This window comes from Haemaphysalis longicornis, unplaced genomic scaffold, assembly GCF_048455015.1.
Source record: "Haemaphysalis longicornis isolate Haplotype H1 unplaced genomic scaffold, Haemaphysalis longicornis Haplotype H1 scaffold_3, whole genome shotgun sequence".
NCBI lineage: Eukaryota > Metazoa > Arthropoda > Arachnida > Ixodida > Ixodidae > Haemaphysalis > Haemaphysalis longicornis.
Window position 1 is genome coordinate 78,873,092 of NW_027526335.1, and position 21,026 is coordinate 78,894,117.

General features: G+C 48.2%; 1 protein-coding gene across 4 annotated transcripts in view; it reads right to left on the minus strand.

The window, feature by feature from the left end:
• Positions 1 to 21,026, minus strand: part of LOC144174700 (scavenger receptor class B member 1-like) — a 93,696-nt gene that overhangs the window by 22,311 nt on the left and 50,359 nt on the right. The gene's annotated exons all lie outside the window — the stretch shown is intronic.

Sequence of the window (21,026 nt, forward strand, 5' to 3'; positions counted from 1 at the left end):
ACCTCGGCCAGTGCAGCTCACGCTAGAAAAAAATCCCACAATTGTCTCATTAACGTAAAACGCGTTTGTTGAGTTCATGTGCATTCGCGTAACTCTCGGCTGCTGACGACACAACGAGCCCCTCACTCTCTTCAAATATATGAGTTATCAGCGACACACGGATATATAATTAAGGGTAGGCAGTCAAGAAATCCAAGGAAAGCAAAGGGGGAAATGTGGTAGGTCATATCATATTCCTTGAAACAGTTTCTTCAAAGATAGAAGGAAAGCGGAGAAAAACGCTCGGCGGGTGGGATACACATACATACACGCACACACACACATACACATACAGAGAACCCTAATCATACCGAAATCATTTTATTCGAAGCGCTTCATGGTTTCCACTGCAGTGCATTGGGAACAAATTATATCCTCTTTTAACAAATTATCGCTTATAACAAAGCAAGTTTCCTATTCCTGAAAACTTCGTTAAAACGAGGGTGTACTGCAGGGGTGGGCGGTTAATCGATTTACCTTCCGATTAATCGATTAACGTTTTAGTCGCGGTAAATTTTTTTAATGCGCAGCGTTCTTGGCCGAGTTACACCCACATGCAGGACCCGAGTAACGTTTTGCATTTCTTACAATAATGCAGATTTCGCGGAAGTTCCACCTGTAATCGTTATAGTAGCGTCAATGGAGATAATTGGTCTGACAGGATTTAGAAAAAAACAAAAAAAAAATGGCTGTACAGAACTCACACTCAGACAAGCGGGGTAAGAATGCTACGCATTAGTAGACAATTCTCTTAATTTCTGCAATTTTTCAACTGCCTAATTGGTTGACATCGTTTGAGCAAACTGAAACCAGAGGCCATGTTGAAGTTGTGGGCAAGCGTGTCGAGGATCGAGGTCATTCTCCCTGCTGAAGCATCCGCAGCTCTTGTCATGATGAGGAGACAAAGACGAAGCTGTGCACGTGGAGCGTAATTCTACTACTTCGCATTCAACCATTCTACCTGTCATTCGTCCAGTCACCACGTAACAATATATCTGTGTTCAAATAGCCTGCTTTACGACACAACAGAAAACGGTGCAAGTATGCTGAGAGATGATACCGATTAAAACCACTGTAAATATACACCGTACAAAAACCGGCCAGCGGTCACGCACAGCGTTTTACCGTTGTATAAAGTAACTTTAGGGTAAGTAAACTACTATTAATCATCGCTGTCTCTAATCGTGGTGAGGGCTGATGATCCTGATTCTACAAATAGCGCGAATTCGAACGAAGGGATGCGCGTTTCGACCGCATCAGCTCTGCTTATTACCTCATCTGAAATTGGTCAACAGGGCGAGGAGCATATTCATTTTTAAACGTTGCAACCGATGAATCGATCAATTACCCAATTAAAGCCTGCCGATAAATCTGGTTAAAATTTTTAACCGATGCCCAGCCTTAGTGTACTGTAATATATAAAAATTATTACCCCTTCCCCCTGGAAACAGGGGTGCACGCACAGCTTGACCTCAGTGAAAACGAAAACGAGCAAAATCAAAACGTAATGGTTGCGAAACGAAAACAAAGACACTTACTTATGCCATAATAAAAGCGCAAAGACCGAAATGAAAACGCAAGAGCATCGATCGACAAAAATGAAACCCTTTCATTTCGCTGACCTTCACCTTGGTATACGTTATTGCAGATCATTCTGCGATTATTGGTTAACGTTTGCGTTCTTCAATGGCTGCCCGCTCTTCCGCGGAGTGAACCATGCGCGGCCTACCCATGCCGCGCTTGAAGGTGCACTGCCCAACCAGAGCGAACGAGCGACTGCTCCTGCAATGTGGCGTGATGCGAGCGACGACGTTGATTGGTTCCAGTGCGGCGTGATATAGCGCGACACCTGTGCGCGCGTGTCCGCGACAGCTGCGAACGGCGCACAAGAAGGGGAATCTCCGGAAGGGTCTCAACCTGTAATTCAATCTATAAGCTCTAACAGCGGCACAGTCACCAATTTATCCCAGGCCGATACCCCCGACTGGGCACGTGCCAAATACGTCAAAGGCATCATCATCATCATTAGAGTACGTGATAACTTAGCTTTGTCGCAAGGCATTTCGGTGTACGCCACCAACATGGCTCACTTATAAAAATTTATATATATATATATATATATATATATATATATATATATATATATATATATATATATATATATATATATATATATATATATATATATATATATATATATATATATATATATATATATATATATATATATACAGCGCCAAAGGAGGCATAGGGGAATGGTTTGCTTTTTGTTTACTATGGTTAGTGCAGTTGACATTTTTTAATTTATGTAAGAAATAAAGAAAAAAAGCGTATATACAAGCGTATATGCGCTGTACGTATGTGTATGTTTGTGTGGGAAGAAAACGAAATAACCACCGGAAATGGATTAGACAAAGTTCAGTTGCTGTGTTATATTATTTGCATTATCAAATGGCTTTGAGCAGCACACCTGTTAGGAGCTTTTTCCAGCAGCAAAGCACAAGCAAGCAGTCATCGCTGACGCGCGCCCCGAGGACACGGCAGCGCGCCGAAATTGTGACGCGGGCGTGTCACACAGAGAGGAGTAACTTTCCTCATCAGTGATGACTCGAAGCCATCCCGTCAGCATCAAGGAGAGAGGAGGACAGCACGTCGTTAGAGAGAAATGGGGCTGCCGTTTATAAGCATAGCCTCGCCAGGTACCCCGTCACGTCTCCGACGGGTCGAGGTCGCCAGTGTTGACGTCTCCAGCATTGTGCGCAGCCACACATCTCACCGCTTGGATGACTCGTGCTACTACATAGCTTAGGTCCGACGCAACTTGATCATTGTGAACGACCTCGGCACCAGCTAGACACGGACCCTCGCTGTAGGGTATTACTGAACACGCGTTCAAGAAGTACACAGGCAACGTCCTTGCTGGAGAAACATTCCAGATGCTCCCTCGCTTGTAACGTTGAGGACGTTGCGGGCTACGATAAAGATGGACGCTTGGAACGACAAGGTGGGACGGGCGGGAGGTAGCGTTTCTTTTGAAGACTCGAAGGAACACTTGGGACTCTTGGCGAATATTTCGATGCGTGTCTCTGTTCCAGCCGAGGAGCGGGACCGTAAAGTCACTTCTTGTGTGAATGAGGAATGATACCCCATTCCGCATTTCGCTCTGCCCATACCGCTCTATAGGCACGTTGCGCTGATGCTTTCCTCGCAAGCAGCAGCACCGTTTTCTATATCCACGCATATGCCACGCATATCACGGGCTCGGTTCGTAGCATTCGTATTACGTAGTGTCGGTGCTCTGTCACAGACACCAACAGCCGGGATTATCATGAGTCACGCACGGGGGCGCACACGAAGAAGGAATCTAAGGTAACGTCATGATAACAAGGCCGAGAAGAACGAAGGGCCACGGCCGGACTGGAGGAGCGGCGAGCGCGCTGCGCGCCCGCCGCTCCTCCAGCCCGGCCGTGGAAGGGCTTAAAGGAGCCATGAAGAGAAAATACAACTTCATGTAATTTGAAAGAACTAGGATTCAGTATCTCACTCAGCTCCATTACAGCTCCAAAAGATGTTTTTTAACGAAAAAAAAGCAAGAAGTATTTAAAAACTTTCAAATTTTGCGCCACAGTGACGTGTTATGAACAAGAATGACGTCATACGGGCCTACAATAAAACATAATTTTCAGTGCGTTAACTGCACGTTAGCATTCAAGTGATGCGGTGAAATGGAACTAGAGGCCCCATTACAGACGTCCAGTCATGTGTCGTCGCGACAGGTCAGTTAGGCGGCCGCCAATCGCACAAACAAGGTTCCGTGACGTCACAGAAAAGTTGCGGGAAATAGGCTAGGGGGTCGCGACTGCTTCACACGTTTTCTTTAATATCTCCGTTATTTGTTCGAAGATTGCGATGAGATTGGTATCATTGTTATCGGGAGTCAGCAGTCTTCCTAATAAACCCAACTTGTATTTTGTCTTCATGGCTCCTTTAAGTGGCGCAGGCGAAAATACGCCAGTCACTGCTTATGTAGCCGACCAGTCAGATTGTAAATAACACAAATAGCAGGGAGGAAGCGATGCATTCATCACGGCCGTCTTTCTTTACACCTTGTCTCAGTGTCATGATGATGATTTTTTTTTTATGGCGCAAGGCCAACCAACGGCAACGAGCGCCAAGGGAACGTGACTCAGTGTCAACCCCATAGATCGTTGGGACGGCATACTGCAGGCAGTGGGTGATAACTGCTCGAGAAATCGCCGCTCCTTTATCGATGCTCTAGTGTGCGCTGCAGACAACTTTAGTAGGAAAAGTGCTGCGCTCACAGCGGCCTCTGTGCGGTTCAACGTGCCTATATTCCCAGCGCAGCCGTATGGCTTAGAGGGCTGCAAGAGTCGACCAGCTTTATTTGTTGCTGCCGGTCATAGGCACGTTACCAGTAAAAAGTAAGTGTTACAGTTACCTGAGCCAAAAAAATGACTCTGTTACAGTAAGAGTTTCCCAAAGTAACTTGTAACAGTTACAGTTCTGTGAAAATTAGCGTCGTTACTATTCTGTTACTGTATGAAACCAAGTAATAGAACAGTAACCAAATGACAGTTTATTTAATAGAAGCGTACGAAGGTATGCGGGTAGACAAAATTGCACGTGTTAAGTTCCTAGAGTCTAGACGAACGAAACCTAAAAGGGGGCTAACTCAAGCCAAACGCCAACAATCCTTGTGTACGCCTCACTCAGTTGCAGCAAGTTTTGTCGATGACTCTTCGCGTCCGGTAATTTATTTGCACAACTCATTAAACTTCGGATGAGTTGTTTCTCAAAGTTGGCATCCGAGAGGTTCCCTCTTTTCGGGGGTCCAATTTCCAGTTTCTTTTCTTTTTCTCGTTTCCACTCCAGTCAAGACGAAGGAAAAGGTTTAAGAAATCCCGTCCGACCTCGGTTTTCTGGAGGAAAGGTAATCTTCTTAGCGACCTATCCTCTCCTAAGCTGCGAGGGTAGTTGTGTAAAGATGAAAGGTGGAGAAGATACGGTAAAGGAGTAAGTCTGAATTAGTAGAACGCTGTACTATACGCCCCCTTTAACGAGTGGTGCTGTTGGAATTTTTTTATAAGAAACGGAAGCGACTGTAACAATACTTTCTGTCACAGTCACTGCATAAAAAAGTAACAGCGTCACAGTTACAAGTTCGTCTAACTTAAAAGTAACTACTAGGTACAGTTACGAGTTACCGTAAAAAGCTACTAGTTACCGGTAACTGGTTGCTGCCCAAGACTGGCTTGCTGCCCTACTGTAACTAATACGCGACACTTTTCTTTTCAAGACACGGGGAGATCGCGGAGGCGGGATTTTTATGCAATCGTTCTACGAAGGTCGGTGGTTGCGCGAACGTATACAATCTAGGAGCACGTGCGTACAGGGACAAGACTACGGAACAAGCGGGGGAGACAAAAAGCCACCTTCGCGGAGGACACGCAGCTTCCCTGCGTGCGCGTACGACAGGAAGTGTATACAATGGGCTTCCCCCGTCGTCTTGGGCCGCTCTCGGAGGACCCGAGATACGGCCCCATCTCTGTCTTCCCATTCCGCTTGCCGGGCGCGCGTGCTGTGCACATTTAAAAAATAGCGACTACACGCGCGTGGCCTAGTTATCTCGACGACATGTGCCAATGCGTAGTTCTGAACGCCTCTCCGTCACTTCACACTCTTCGCTACTGGAGTTGCCAGCGGCACTTGGAGCATGCGCGTTTGCTGCAACGGCGGAAGTGACTGCACGCAGTAGTCAAGCCTCGCTGCGACATCACACGTGGTCGCGGGTTCGGCCCACGCTTCCAACGGGGGCGAAAGTTGAAGTTAAAGTATAAGTTAAGCTGAGTATCTCAGCAGGAACAGAATAATCTGGTTGCACTCAACGTGTGCGTCCCGTCTTCTTGCTGCCAGTTCTTTGTGGACACCCTGCACCTGTGTGATAGCCAAGATGCACTTTCTACTTGCCCACAGGAAGGTTTTAGCTAAGTAGCGTATACATTTACACCCGACACTTCAGGTACTGTCTCCAGTTTTTTGTTTCAGCCTATTCGGTGTACCGTTCTCGGTGTTTGGGAGGAATTTACGGTTGTTCTTTTTCTTTTTCGGCCTATGTGCATTCCGATGACACTGAATACTTCGGTCCCCACTTCCCCACTACACGTGGGGAAGGGAACCGTGCATTGGAAAAGCATACAGCTAATAGAGAATTTGTGTACTAGAACGAGGCCTTTGTCTATTTTTGGTCTCTGCAAGATTACGCAGTTCCGGCCTAGAACGAACACTACGGCAAAGCAACGTTTCATTCGGAGAAAGAGTGGCACTCAGCTGCTTTTTCTTTCTTGCAGTTATGTAAAGACTTCGAGTTTCACCACACCGATGCGTAGGCCCTTGGCAGAGAGCGCGAGGCAAAGGAGAAAGCCCTCAAGTGTGCTTCAATGCCAAACTCGTTATTTACGGGCGTTTACAATTCATTGCCAGCTGGTCTCTCCAGTGCGTGGAAAGCTCGCAGCCGCCTGTCGAAGGAACTGGCGGCAAACTTCTCAAGAAAGCGGGACATTATAACGAGCATTTTATATTTTCATTTACCAAACTGTCTAGCGATAATACACTCCTGGACTTCCGTCACGTTCATAGCTTAGCGGACGATGGAAATAAAATAAATTTGCAATTTTTAAAACAAGAAAAGTGGGTACAAATACTGCTAACAGCGTGAAGCTTAGTTTTTTTTGTTTTTTTTTTGAGACTGTCACTGTGTTCGTTTAAATTTGAACTGACCCCGTGGATTGTCCTTACGCTAGTTTTTAGTTCGCGTTACGCATTTTTATTTAGATATCACGCATTCTTAATTAAAAGTGCGCGAGACCATTTTTAAACAATTCTTAAAAGAACGCGCAAGGCCATTCTTAATCAAAGGGAATTGGTCTGTGACTAAGAGACTGGTCTGTAACGTTTGATGCATCACGCCTTCGCTACACCTGAAAATGCTATTAATAAAATGCTTATATTGCTCCTGAAAATGTCATCCCTGCAAAACATTAGTAATAGTAGTGAAGCTGACTTTAAAAAGGCCCAATGCACAGCGCTTCACCGGAATACATGGTGCCTTTAAAATATTTGATACGAGGCGCAAGAGCATTCGATATGCGCGCACGCACGCACGCACGCGCGCACGCACGCACAGACACACACACGCGCACGCACGCACACACACACACACACACACGCACGCACACACACACACACACACACACACACGCACTGAGATATATAATGACCGGCCGTAGGGCTTTCGAATTTCGTACCCCCAGCCTTCCCAGCAATACCTTTGTGTTATATTGAAGCCTACTTTAAAGATGCTCATACGATCACCCTCTATTTGGAGTTTTTGCATTGCTTTCGTTTAGTTATTTTAAGCAAACACCTGAGCTTCAAGCCTTCCGACCAGTCGGCCACCTTCCTTGCTTGTGCAGTGGAGCAGAAACGCAGCGGGGGTTGGGGGGGGGGGGGGGGGGGGATGGGGCGCGTCCAACGGGAAATCGTGGTGTGCTAGCTGCATTGTCTTGGCCGCCGCGGCCCAGTTCCTATTCGGCCACCAGCCATGCTACGCTTGCACGGCCACGAAAATAACGCAATTGGCGAAGGGATCTGCGTGGCATTTGAGCGCTGAACCGCCGGCCGTTGTTTCAGGTGTCAGCGGGATTTGTTTCTTTATTTTAACACGAAACTTGCTTAGGCCAGTGGACCGGCATTTCGTGGAAGCGGCGGTGCGTGCTCCGGCATGTGTTGAACCGGTCGTCAAGAGGAGATGGGGTCGGGAAAGGAGGAACTGAAAAGGAGGTCAAGGCCGTTTTCTCTGCTAAATGGGGAACGCTGTGAAGAGGAGTTTGAACTACCGCGGCTTTAGAAAAGCCCGCGCTCGGTGACGTCAGCCATGCATATCACCGACGTCAGTCACGCCGGGCGTTGGGTTCAGCATGGTTAAATTAAGGCGCGAGAGTTCGCAGACAAAGCGAAATGCTCATTACGTTAGGCCAAGTGCGATCACTGCTTTGAAGGCAGGGGGAAGTTCGAGGAACTGGATGAATGCCTATACTTTCCGCGACTTTTTTTTACAGTGAATGTTAGTCTCCCGTTGGTCGGGAAATTTTGTGTTGTAAACAAAAAACCCAGGCACGACCCAGCAGTTATCGCCCAATAAGCCGAGCGCGTGCGCCAGGCTAATAAGGCGTGCAGCATGAAACTCAGTATTCGTGCAAAAAAAAAAAAAAGCATGTAAACCGCATGAGGGATGATAAGGCGCCGGTGAACAATGGGAACCCCCAGCCCCCGTATGTTCTGGTGAAGATTAGGTTTGCAGCTGCTCTCAAAATGGGGTTGACGCCATTCGATGGCCAGCGCATGCGTCAGTATCCCTAGACAATGAGGAACATTCATACTCTAGTGTTTTACAACAGCTGCACTGGACATCCACTTTCGCAGGGCGGGATGACGTTTTTGAGCAAGACACCTTCTGACGTTCTCCAGCTATTCGCCCAGCGTTTCGTGGCGAGGGAGGGGGGGCTACCACTGGAAGGGCAGTTTCGTGGTTGCGGTGACGGTACTTGTGTAACATGTTGAGTAGCCTTTGTGTAGCGACACTAATATGGAGGCTGAAAGTGGAGAGGATGATGAGGGGAGAGAGCAACGACGGAGGAGAGGGGATAGTGACGTTTTGGTTCTTCCGGTAAGGTTCTGAGAGGTTTGGCGAAATGCCCGAATCTGAGGCAGTGGAGACGGTGAGACGAGGCAGAGGAGACGGTGAGGTTTGCCCCGCATGGCTATAAAAAGCGGGTGGTAGGTGACGTCCGAAACCACATGCAAAACAAGCTCCGGTGAGCAAAACGCAAAACAACAAGCAATGCATAGCCTAACATGCCACGCCTAAGTCGCAGTTGCTTAGCGAGAATAATTTTATTTACGCGAGGCACATCTTGGACGGCGGAGTATCTTTCTTGTCGTAGTAAGAACACAATTGGCCGCCGCGTATCTGCCTGCTTCGCCGCAAATGTCGTCGAAAGACGATAGTCTTATGACGCCCCCGCCACATGACTCCCTAGCCCCTCCCCTTCGCGCACCTCCTAAAAGCAATGCAATGGAGCTCTGCTCAATTCAATACATTGATTGATTGTGGGGTTTAACGCGCCGACGCAACGCAGGCGATGAGGCGCGCCGTAGTGGAGGGCTCCGGATTAATTTTGACCACCTGGGGATCTTTATCGTGCGCCGAAATCTCGTACACACGGGCGTTTTTGCTTTTCGTCTCCATCAGAAAAGCGGCCGCCGCGGCCGGGAATCGAACCCGCGGCCTCGTGCTCAGCAGCGCAACGCCTTGCTCAATTCAATAGTGGAACCTCGTTATAGCGAACACCGACATAGCGAATTATCGGATTTAGCGAACTAAATACGAAGTTTCTCTGCTCACGCTTCATTTCAATGGCACTTATCCTTTTCATAACGAGACCACATCCTCTCGAGAGCCGCGCGATATCGGCTATTACGAAAAAATACTCGGTTCCCGCGAGGCTCAGAACTCGACAGCTAGCATAATAAAAGCAAAATTAAATAAAAAAACGCAGACAGAATACACATTTTTTTTTTTAACTGCAGAAGTAAAGAGGCCCTTTACTGCGTGGACACTGTAAAAAAACTTCATTCCGCTCAGACTGTGAACCGCCACCAGGCGAAGGCCACACCCTCCAAGTAAATAAGAATGCAGGCCTATTTTGCCGAACTAACTTCGTTCGGTTGTACTTTCACGTTCTCACGCTCCGGTCTGTTTAGTTTTAAATGCCACAAGGAGACAGATAAGGATTACGTCGTTTATAGTGAGTTCGAAGCCTAGAACAATGACTTTTTTTATCTAGGATTGTTGCGCGAGCCAGATTGCCGATTTATTAGAGCCGAATTTTACCTCTACGGTTATAAGGAATATCGGATATAACCAAAATACTTTACTGCCCCGATACTACTTCATTAAAACAAGGTTCGACTGTACTCCCGCATTCACGCATCCCTTGGAAACTTTAGTTTTCGTTGTTCTTGCTGTCCTTGGAACACCTCAAACCGTCGACTTTTGTGTTGGTGCTCGATTTGATTTCGCCTCTTTTCGACGCAGTTTCAGGCTGTTTTTGTTTTGCTGATGGTTATCGTAAAGACCAACCCAACGTGTACTCTCAAATAAAAAAACGCTGGTACTCTCCAGAGTGCCTACATTTTGCCTACAACATGCATGAAGGTTCCTTTGCGCTGAATAATGTGGACATTAGGGCTGCTGGGCCCGTCAAGCTGCTTCATTCAGTTTTTTCCCTCAGCCTCTCGCATGTAATAAATGGGCAAATAAGCGTCACGTTATCTGATACGCCCCGCTCACAGTTTCAGTAATTCGGTACGGTTTCGCCCATACATAGTCCTGATGAAGAAAGACAAGGACGTTGCCCACAAGCCACAAGTTAGTTTAGTTTAAAAGGAAAGTAACGTTTCGGCCTCCACACGGAAGCCTTGGTGATGATAAAATCTTGAATAAAATCGTCTTATGTACGTTTTACAACGCTGCGCAGGCAACTTGCGTAGATTGGCGGCAGATTACCGGTGTTCCGATTCAGCATGTGTTCCGTCGTCTGTATATGAAGTGATTCCAGTAACAGGCGTGAGGTAGCATTCCTTTCTTTGGCGAGGATGCGTGCAGCAGACCAGTTGATTGTGTGCGATTTGGTATCGCAGTGCTCGGCATGATATTTTTCTTCATCAAAATTCAAGTGAGTTGCAAGTGAGCGCTTGTCCCGTCGTCCTTCTTTAACGTCGTTGTCCAAGTCGCGCTCTATTTTTTTAAGCATCCCGACCAGACGGGCTTCCGTCACATCCTTGACTCCCATACATAGTTCGGGTTCAAGTATTCTTTGGACAGTTTTTTGGTCTTTGGTCGGGCGGATGTATCGAGTTACACCCAGACCAAATTCGTACTCTTTAAGGAGCCAAAGAAAGATCGTCTCAAAATAAAATTCATAAACAGAATGTCCAACATCCCCCTTCCGTCTAAAAACACAAGCACCTGTCCTGTCACTCTTCTCTGCGTCGGAGTCTCCTTTCGTGCTAATATACTGCACCAACTCGCTCATTTTCCCACATTACGGCAACCTGCCCAACACATTGTTCAACGCAATGGGTTGCCAGACTGTAAATTCGAAAGTCAGATCAGGGCAGCACTGCTCGTCCACTTTATAACAGAGGCGACAGGATGCGAGTGCGATCTATACGACGCGTCGATGCCACAGCTCCGAAAACGTGAACGTTATGAAATATTTTTGGCCATTGTTTAGGGCGAAACCTGAAGCACAGCTTTTCTGCTACAAGGCTCGGATGTAGGACACTATTGTGTTTGAAGTGACCTATCGCACCATACAGTCACGTTCCGTTTTTTGCTTTGTTCTACTCGGTGGTTCAGTTTGAGCTGTTTTCTTTTTTCTTTTTAACTGCGATAGTATGCCCTTTGGCATAAAGTCCTGGAGGTACAAGTGGACGCTAGAAGGATCGGTTAATTGTCACTCATCGAAAGCAATTCCGAGATCATTGTATGGGCGGCTTTATTCTAGCTTAAAATTCGGTTCGTTCACGCGCTTGCATAAGGAAATCAAACGGCACGCCTTATAATGGACCAAGCATTCACGTTGGACTTACAGAAGCGGGTACGCGTGTGTGGCCGAACTCACCTCGTTTCATTGGGAGTCAATCAGTCGTTGTTCTCCTCTGATGGCGCATACCCACGATGGGATTGGCCAGGAAACGGGGTAGTTTTTTGGGGCTAACACGCCCACCTTATAGCAATACAAAATAAGCCTGCACAATTGAAGTCGGGAAACGGCCACGGAATGAAATAATAAAATTGGAGAATAATTACAGATAGATGTCATCGTTGGGAAAATAAGCGAAAGACCACGTTTTGAACGGGTTAACAGGACAGTTGTCTAGTACCTGAAATGTACGCGTGAATGGCCGCAACCACCCCTCTGGAAAAAAAAAATACAGGGATGTGGCCCAGAACGAAATAAGGACAGGCATCGACAGAGCAAGGCCAAGGCGTTGAATCGGTGTGGCTAGATAGCGTTTCCTAATAAGAGAAAAACCGTAACAATGCAAAAAAAAAAAAAAACCGATCAATTGTTTCACTTTCAGCGCAAGCAGCACAAGGTCCGGAGGGGGTGAGACCGGTGCGATGCAAATAAAAGTTAATCTGCGGTATTCCACCACTGACGCTGATAAAGGTAACCTTGCACTGGCGGGACTCACAAAATCGCGAATCCCAAATGCGCGCTAGATGGGCATAGTTGGTCAAGAATGCGATAGGCCCTTCTTGTGTTCTCCCTAGACGTTGGTATCTGCGGAAGCTTGCTCGCGCTAGGAGAAATGGAGTACGGCTGAGATCCACCGGAGGGCCATCTAAAGATGATCCGGCCAAGCAACCAGCCGTTGTACTGAGCAAGAGCCCCTGTGACCTGGGGCCCAAATGAGACGAATATCGCGTAAATAGGGAGGTTCGAGAGAATTGAAGGTGCGAATGAGTAATGATTTTTTTTTTTTTGCAGGTGCTACGGCGGTACAAGCCAATATAGAGTCTGAATAAACAGCAGCATTTAAAATTGGGGAGGTAACATCTTTGAGGCCGGGACTGTTGCGAAAAACTCGGCTTCGAATATATCAGTGAAGTCCAGTAAACGATAAGAAAATGACAAATTAAGTTGTACTCTGAAAATTTCCACGCCCGTTTCGTGGAAGTCTCAGCACGTTGCGATGCATCCGTTGCCACTAGTACCACAAGAGAGAGCAAGTTCCCCAGATACTCGTCCAGCAAACCCGTTATTATTATCCGTGTGGATAATTTTGGCGTTAATGGGGAAATCGTTGTCGAAGAACATTGGAGCAGGTAGGACCTCAGAGGACAACGGAAAAATTGCCGGAAGAATGACGTTGAGCGGCGAAATCAAGCTTGGGGCATAAACACATTGAGGGCGATTGTATCGAGGCAGCATATTCGGGGCATTATAGCCATGGAGAGATAAAAAAGCAATGCGGGCTGTGCCACCATCAATCACAGAGATTTGTTCAGAGAGGAGATTCGAAGATTCTCATCATAGTCTGCACAGCTAGAAGCTTAAATTATTGAACACACGCTCGCTTCAGAAGAGGATATAGCCACACCACCTCGCGAGATTGTATTCAGTATTGTGTTTGTCGAAACTCAGAATATAAATCGGCACACGAAAACAAAATAAGGAAAGGAAAATTTATGCGTTATATTTAGAACTCTTTAGAATAAGATGAAAGCCTGGTAGGACTTCCTGTGGGTCTGCTGTTGAACTTTCTGTTAAGCCTGGATGTTGCTCTCGTCTTGTCGCAGTTTCATCATCCATAGCCGCTTCCTCTCGACGGTGGCACCGGTTACGACGAGCGGGATTTGCGCTCCGTCCTCTTCCGTCGTGACGTACTTTCTCGGCCTTCTTCGTCCGCGACTACGGCTCTGTGCGTCGTCACCCATAGCGATGTGGAATGAAGCCGAGTCCACGCGGCCACGTACACAAAGCGGGACCAGAACCTTCCTCCGGCGCTGCTGTTTCTATTTTCGGCACGCTCACCCATTTTCTGCCCCATTCCGAGTTCCTCCTGATTTTTTAAAGCGAAGCTTTCGTGTTCTCACTGATGGCGTCTGTAACGCGAAAACGCCATGCAGGAAAGCCAACTTTCTCTGACGATGATGGTGAATGCTCCCGAGTGAAGTGAAAGAAAAAAAAAAACGCTTCAGAGGCCCGAATTGGACCTGGGTCCCTCACGTTTTGAAGCTAGCGTCATCCGATTGCTTCATTTCGACATGGACGAAGCGGTTTGGAAAACTCGGACGACAACCAAAGAATCCGTCAGGAGAAAGGTTCGCGTTCAATAATCGTCGTCGTTAGACGGAGGGATGCACGATTTTTTTCATACGCTCTTCTGTACCTCGCAACGTGAACATGGTGGTCTAAGGCTTTCGCCATAGGAAGAACACGCAGGGGGGAAACCTGAACCGGAAGCAGCGAGCAACACCCGTTACGAGGGAGCATTACGCGCGTGCAGCCTTGCCCCGCAGCAGCCTCCAAAATAGACTCCCGCATCGCGAAGGCCCCTTCCATTTGCACGCGGCTGCCTGATGGAAGAAGAGGCGCTCTCAGGGTCGCGCCACGGGTGCGGCAGCCCCCAAAGAAGCCAAGGACGCCCGTCACGCGGGGCTTCTTCCGTCTCACCTCGAGCGTACCGCCGTGGAGCAAAGGCCCCCACGTCAAGGGAGGCATCCGTCGGCGACGTGAACGGACGCTACGAGGCGGTGCACTCTTGCGGAGGCGATGATGGTTGGGTAAAAACCATACCACTCTGTACTGTTCCGGTTACCCGCCGCTGCGTGCGCGGAACTGTTTCAAACGGAGATGAAGGCAGGAATGTAAACGGTGGTTCGGTTTTGAAGGGGGAACTTTGTAAATGATAATGATCATCTCGTTTAGCCCTTAGATGGCGTTGCCGGAAAGTAAGCGAGCCAATGACACGAGCCGAAATTGAAATCTATTTATTCTCTTATTGCCTGCGCACCCTTTTTTAACTTTGCTTTGCAGGTTCAGCGACGCATCGTACGTTGTTGGGGTATTTTTTCGCAGATAATTGTTTTATTTGCCAGACAATTTGGCAATAGATATCAAGCAATTTTCATTAAATAGGGAATCTCATCACGTATGTTGGTACTGGCACATTTGAGGTGGCCTGCTGGAATTCACGCCGAATCGACGGATTAAGTTTGGTTGGGACAAAAGTGTCGATCTGTGCTCAGGAGTACGAGTACCTACCAGGGCCGCCCAGTACCGCTAGAAAAGGGCAATGCGATAGTACTTTAAAGATACTTTCGAGTACCCGTACTTCTGTCAAGATGCTTAGCAAACGTATTTCTGCCACTGACGGATCCTCGCCTCTCGTATATCTCTAGTATTAATTAACCAGATGCAGGGGAAATCCCTAAACTGGAGTAAGTTTCTGTGAAGGAAAGTTGCGGTCTATTGGTTGTATCGCTACGGAGTACCAGACAACTATTTCATTACCATTGTTCGCGTAAACGACCTGACGTGTTTGTACAGCGGGTTTGTATTTGACCTTGAGCGGGGTCTCTGCAGCGAGATAAATTTCACCATTGCTCTTCTCTTTTTGGAAGGGCCCAATTATGAATGCCACGGTGTCCTTTCAATTATGAATGCCACGGTGTTCTTTCGTTAGCTTCATAACCTGATGAAAGATATCGTCACGCTCCAAGACTTTCAAACAATGCATTTGGTATAAGTTAGTTACGACACGAACGTTTGCAAGCGGTATAGAGGCGTCTGTGGTTTGCGAGCCTTGTGGGCTGAGCTGAATTGAATCGCCCTTAAACTGTCAGAAAATTAAGTCTAATGCGTCTACCTTGAAGATTAGCGTCCAAATCTTAGCACAGGGAGTTGCTGTTTGATGTTATCTCCCCTCTACTTTTCCCGCGACAGCATTCCAGTGTTCTTTCAATCAAACCGTTAAACGAAGCCGGACGTTTCCGCACATCGACAACCCGGCGCGCCGCCTATCAACAACGAAAACAACAGCGATAGGCTGACCATGGCCTCCGAGATTCCCCAGAGCGCGCGGATCGCGGAGGCCACGGGCTGACGAGACATTGGAAGGCGGCAGGCTGCAAGAGGTTGTGAAAGTGCTTCTACACACAAGCATGCGAGGCCAGGCTACGCAGCCAGTATCCGTTTATAATCAGAGTTTTAAAGAGTAGAGATAACCCCCAGATAAAGATAAGGAATTTTCTGCGTACCAAACACCATGACCCAGTTGGCCTTGTCATTCTAAACAGCTGACGCGGCTGCGTATGTGGCAGCCCGCAAGTTACCCCCAAATGGGACATACATAAATACGCATTGTATACGTGCGCAAGTTATAACATGTTTTGTGCCAGAAATTGTCTGCTTCTCTTTTGTTTACTGGGTCTTGCTTTTTTTTTTTTTTAGTATGGAAGGAGATGGCTGCCACGTTCAGTTTGTGACGTGACGGAATCGGTTGTTTTGCGGGGAAATGAATGACAAGACGCGGATGCTCGGCCTCCCTCCTGTGTAACCCAGTGCGGTGACCGGAGATGCGCGGACCAACGAGGAAAAAGATGCCGCCACGCGATGACCGATATTCGCCGCTGACCCGGCAACCCGAATGCGCTAAAGCAGCAACGGCGACGACGTCGCTTCCTACTCACTCGCTACTCTCGTCGCGAAAGAAGAAGCGGCGTTTTTTGGCTCCGATAGGGAGTAATGAACCAGAACAAAACACAGGTATGGCAACAATAGGCGAAGAAACGAAAGCGCCAACCATCCGTGAAGTTTATACCTCTTCACGCAGACGGCTGCTTTGTGCTCCGAACTGCATCGTTTCGTGACCTTCGGGAAATTTTTGGCTGTCAGATACGTTCCTCGGGCTTGGCAAAAGGATATAACAGGTAGTGTATACATCGCCATACTGTCACTCAGATAGTAGCAACCACGAACAGTCCGCGTTGTCTTGGACTGCGTGTCCGACTTGCCCGAGCAAGCCAGGCACTGCGACGATTGCAAGTCTTACGGCTGCTAATGAGTCGAACGAGTGAATGAATGTGAAGATAAAGTAATGCCCGACGCGCCTATACGCAACGCGAGGGGAATATGTGCTGTGTGGTCGCGATAGAGATCGCCCCACTGCCCCCGGCCGTACGGCACGCGAGCGCGTACGCAAGACTTGGAAAGGGGCAGCGTTCCGTAGCTGTCCCTGCAGCACTGCTTACACTGAACGCACGCGACACTATACCGCACTATTCTTCGTGTTTTGCTGAAGTTGTTGCATACACTGGTGGGAAAAGTAAGAGCACCTGCAACGCAACACGCCATTGTTCGAGGGCTGCGAAAGGGTTACGGTCACTGTTGCAACGACGAGTTTGTACATTCATAAAAACTGCCACTGCAATGCAGAAAAAAAAAGAAACTATGAGTGTAACGTCTGGGAAAATGACGTATTAATTTCTTAAAAATGAATAAAAAAAATCACGAGAAAGCTTATGGTGGTATTGGTATCAGTCCTGCGACACGGAATGGAGATCCCATGCCAGCGATACGTCAAAACATGTAGAAAAAAAATATCTAGAAAATAAAGGGACGACGTCTAACTACGTTCGTTCGGCAAGCTTGAAGCATGTAGCGAGCGAATAAAAATGAAAAGCGGACGAGTTACATTATTTAGTAAACAAAAAACAGAAAAATATTCACACAAAGTGCCGCGGTTAACCTTGATAGGGGACGAACCCATATCGGCGCGCGGAAGGCAGTAGCGATGTAACACGCTGCAAGCGAATGTGCATACTATATCAACCTTCTTCTCACCGCTCAGTCAGCACTGGCTCCTGGTATAATCCTCACGAAGAACCAGCCGGTCGTCTCTCTCTCGGAGGCCACAACAGCTTCACACGGGCTCATTCCATGCGCAGGCCCCACAAAATAACGCACCACCACAGGTAACAATTATCCTCGAAGTGGAGCGGCTCGGCGGACACAATATCCCGGTCAACAGTTGTCGCAAGAGGGAAACCGTAGCCGGGACTCCGAACGCCACGAGGTGGATACGTCGTCCACGGCCATGACGGCGGCGTGGACCGAATGACGACGGGGTGGTGGGCCTAACTTTTCGGCAACAGAGAGAGAGAGGTGGAGAGGAGGAGTGGGTTGTTGAGAAGGGAGTGCTGCCGGGAACTGGGTTGTCTCGTTCAGCGGGCCGCGCTGAATGTACCACTTGGCGTCGGCAGTTTGGAAAATGGGTCGGCTGCCGCTGAAGCGACGATGCTGCAGCCGGTCGGTCGCCGGCCGGCAGTGGAAGTCTGGAAAGGGCTTCGTACGCACCGTTCTCCTTCTCGCCAGGAAAAGAACATCTTGGCAACGCCACCGAGGCTGCGTAAGGCCACCGGTGGAATCATGATGGGTAAAATTAAGCTTCGCGTCGGTTGACGCGGTAAACATACGCAAACGTTCAGTGGTGAGCACATTGAAAAGTCTCGCCAATGGTTGGACTGGGTTAATAGATGTGGGGACGACATTTGTGGGCCCTGTCGCCTCGGTGGTGTTCGTCTCGGCAGGCAGAAGACGTCGCCGGCTTCGTAGAACGAGCGCGAGGAAAGAAGGGGTGGTGGCTGACATCGCGAAAAGCATTTATCAGGAGAGAGAAACGAAGCAGAGTCCGAAACCCCGGTGGGGGGTCACCAGGAGGGGCTTGGAGGATACCAAAGGAGGAGGCATTCTGCAGGAGAATGAGCAGAGTACGGACGGAGACTGCAGCGGAGAACACGGCAGGGAAGGGGACCATTTTTGGGTGCCGCGTTGGGAGAGCGCGGGGGAAAGAGACGAGAGGGAAAGGGCGGCATCTATTCTGAAAGTACGAAAGGCGCATTGCGGGGGTGCCTGCCTGTCTTTACGCCGGGGCATTGCGCCTACTGTTTACACCGCTACTTGCAACTGCACGTACCCCTCCCCTCGTCCGCCGCTCCCAAAAGGCAGCGGCATGTCCCAACAGCGCCTACCGTAAAGTTCCGAGCGAACGACCAACCCCGAGACATCGCCCAACCCCCTTTACGGGTTAAATATTCAATTTACTAAAAGACCCCGAAGATCTTTAGCGCCAATGAGTGAACAAAATAAACGCGAATCATCTATTCATGTGTTGATGCGGTCACTTATTTGTCCTTTCCGCACTTGAACCGAAAGTTCGCCCATCTGGTATTCTTTCTTGATATCGCCGAAGTTTTGGTTGGCGGCGCGGCAACTTTTTTTCTAGTTTTTCGCACATACCCTAAAGATCGCCCACCCCGTATTTTTCACTTGATATCTCAGTACTTCGGCTGGGCGTTCTTTCGGAACTTTACGCGGCCTGGTGTTGCATATTCGTTTCTAGTCGGTGGTATATTTTTAATGCGCAAGCATTATTAACTTGGTAGAACCAAGATCCGTCGTCCTTGGCACACGACGGCACACAAAATGGCCGGCGGCTCAAAGAATAAAAAACACGGTAATAATTGCAGAGAAGACTCTTGTAAATCACTCTGAATGGAATCGAAACCAGAGACCTCTGGAATGCGATGCTGGAACCCATCTCCAAGGCCACCAGAGCTCGTCAAATCTGGCGAGTGAATTCGTAGTGGCCTTCTACTTAGAACGGTTGGTTGGAGACATGTGATGAAATATACGTGCGTAATTTGAGCATAGTAACTACAGAAGTCGCAATTTGCCGAGCAGTAAAGTAACGCTTTCGCTATATGTCCGGTTCGCTTGGCCATGCGAATGCGGGTATGTGTCTAGCGAGTGCGAATATGTGCCATATGCAACCGGCAAAACAAGAAAAAGACGCAAAAGCTAAAGGATGCCGATAACGATGAGAGGACAAGTTCGTCAACTGGCCACTCCTGCTTTCGCAGTCCCGACATCATAAGGGGGGTTCTTAGGTGTCCTCCCTTCTTTTCTGATGTACGGCTAATCCTTATTGCATCCCTAGCAGGGCACGTCCCTAAATTCTGCGATGAACTTTTACTTTGGGAAAGAGGACTCGTGCAGGACGGGAGAAAGGAAAACCAGCCCTGGAGCTTTTTTTACGATTTTCGCATGAAGCCTTTTTATTGCAAGTTTCTCCTTGACATCGCCCAGTCCATGCAGCAGGCTGAGGCTGCGGGTCACGATGGAGCCATACGGGCCTCTTCGCCAATTCGCCATCTTATTGACAGGTACAAACGTGTCATCCCTCTTTCCACCAATGATGTCATGATTTTAAAGCACGCGTTTCCTCCTCAAAGGTCAATGACATCACGGCTGACAACAAGAGGAATATTTCGCTGTGGTCGTCTTTTAATTGAACATGAACGCCGCATAAAATCCCGGAGAAATTCGCTGCTCATCGTGAATACGGCGGGACATTGCCGAGAGCTAGGGGTAGCACATACTAATTATTTCTTTTCGGTTCTGATTCATCATACCAACTGCACGCTGTGTGTGTGGAATGGAAGGAGGGGGGGGGGGGGGGGGAGCCCGGAGCGAACATGAAGGCGCAAATCCCACTGCGTCAATTACGCTTTCGTAAATTCGTTCTTGTGCCAGAATATTGTCAAAAAGAGAAAAAAAATATTCTAAGGTATCTAATGCCGATTTCTCGAAGGGAATCCGAATCCGTGGCGTCAGCCTGAGTGGCTTTACGTCCTTGCCTGCTTTCTCCACGTGACCTTGGACGCTACGAAGTCCAATGACCTGGCGCTTCTCCATTTAGTGCCTTCGAAGAGGGCACAACCGGTCAAGCAGATGGATAAATATAGGAGCCCCCATAATTTTAACGAGTGTGTATCCCCTGCTTCTGCGCGCCGCAAGGCGAACGAGCAAAAAGAATACCGGGCGGACGTCTGACGGCGACTCAACCTCAACAGCCATTCATTTTCTCGAAGCTGCCGCTCGAGATGCGTCCCCACACGCTGAATTAAATCAACTGCTGCCTGCTAAGTGAAAGTTTAGTCTCAAATTATGAAACAAGCGCGACTCCAACACGACTGCAAACGATGACAGCTGTGTGTGGTGCATGGTTAAACCATGCGCCACACACAAATCAAAATTTGTTAGCAAAGTTATAATAGCTTATTCACCCAGAAGCCTGCCTGGAGAACCTGCTAGCGGAAAGTTAATGTAATTGCTTGCATTTCACCGAGGAAACTGGGAATGGGGCTGCTTCCCTGCTAGGCACTTTTGTGACCTTGAACAGCTTATCGCCTTCTTCGGCCGCGCACAAGAAGAATGGGAACAAATTTCCACCGCGGTCAAAAAGCGGCCTATTTAATTCTTACCGCC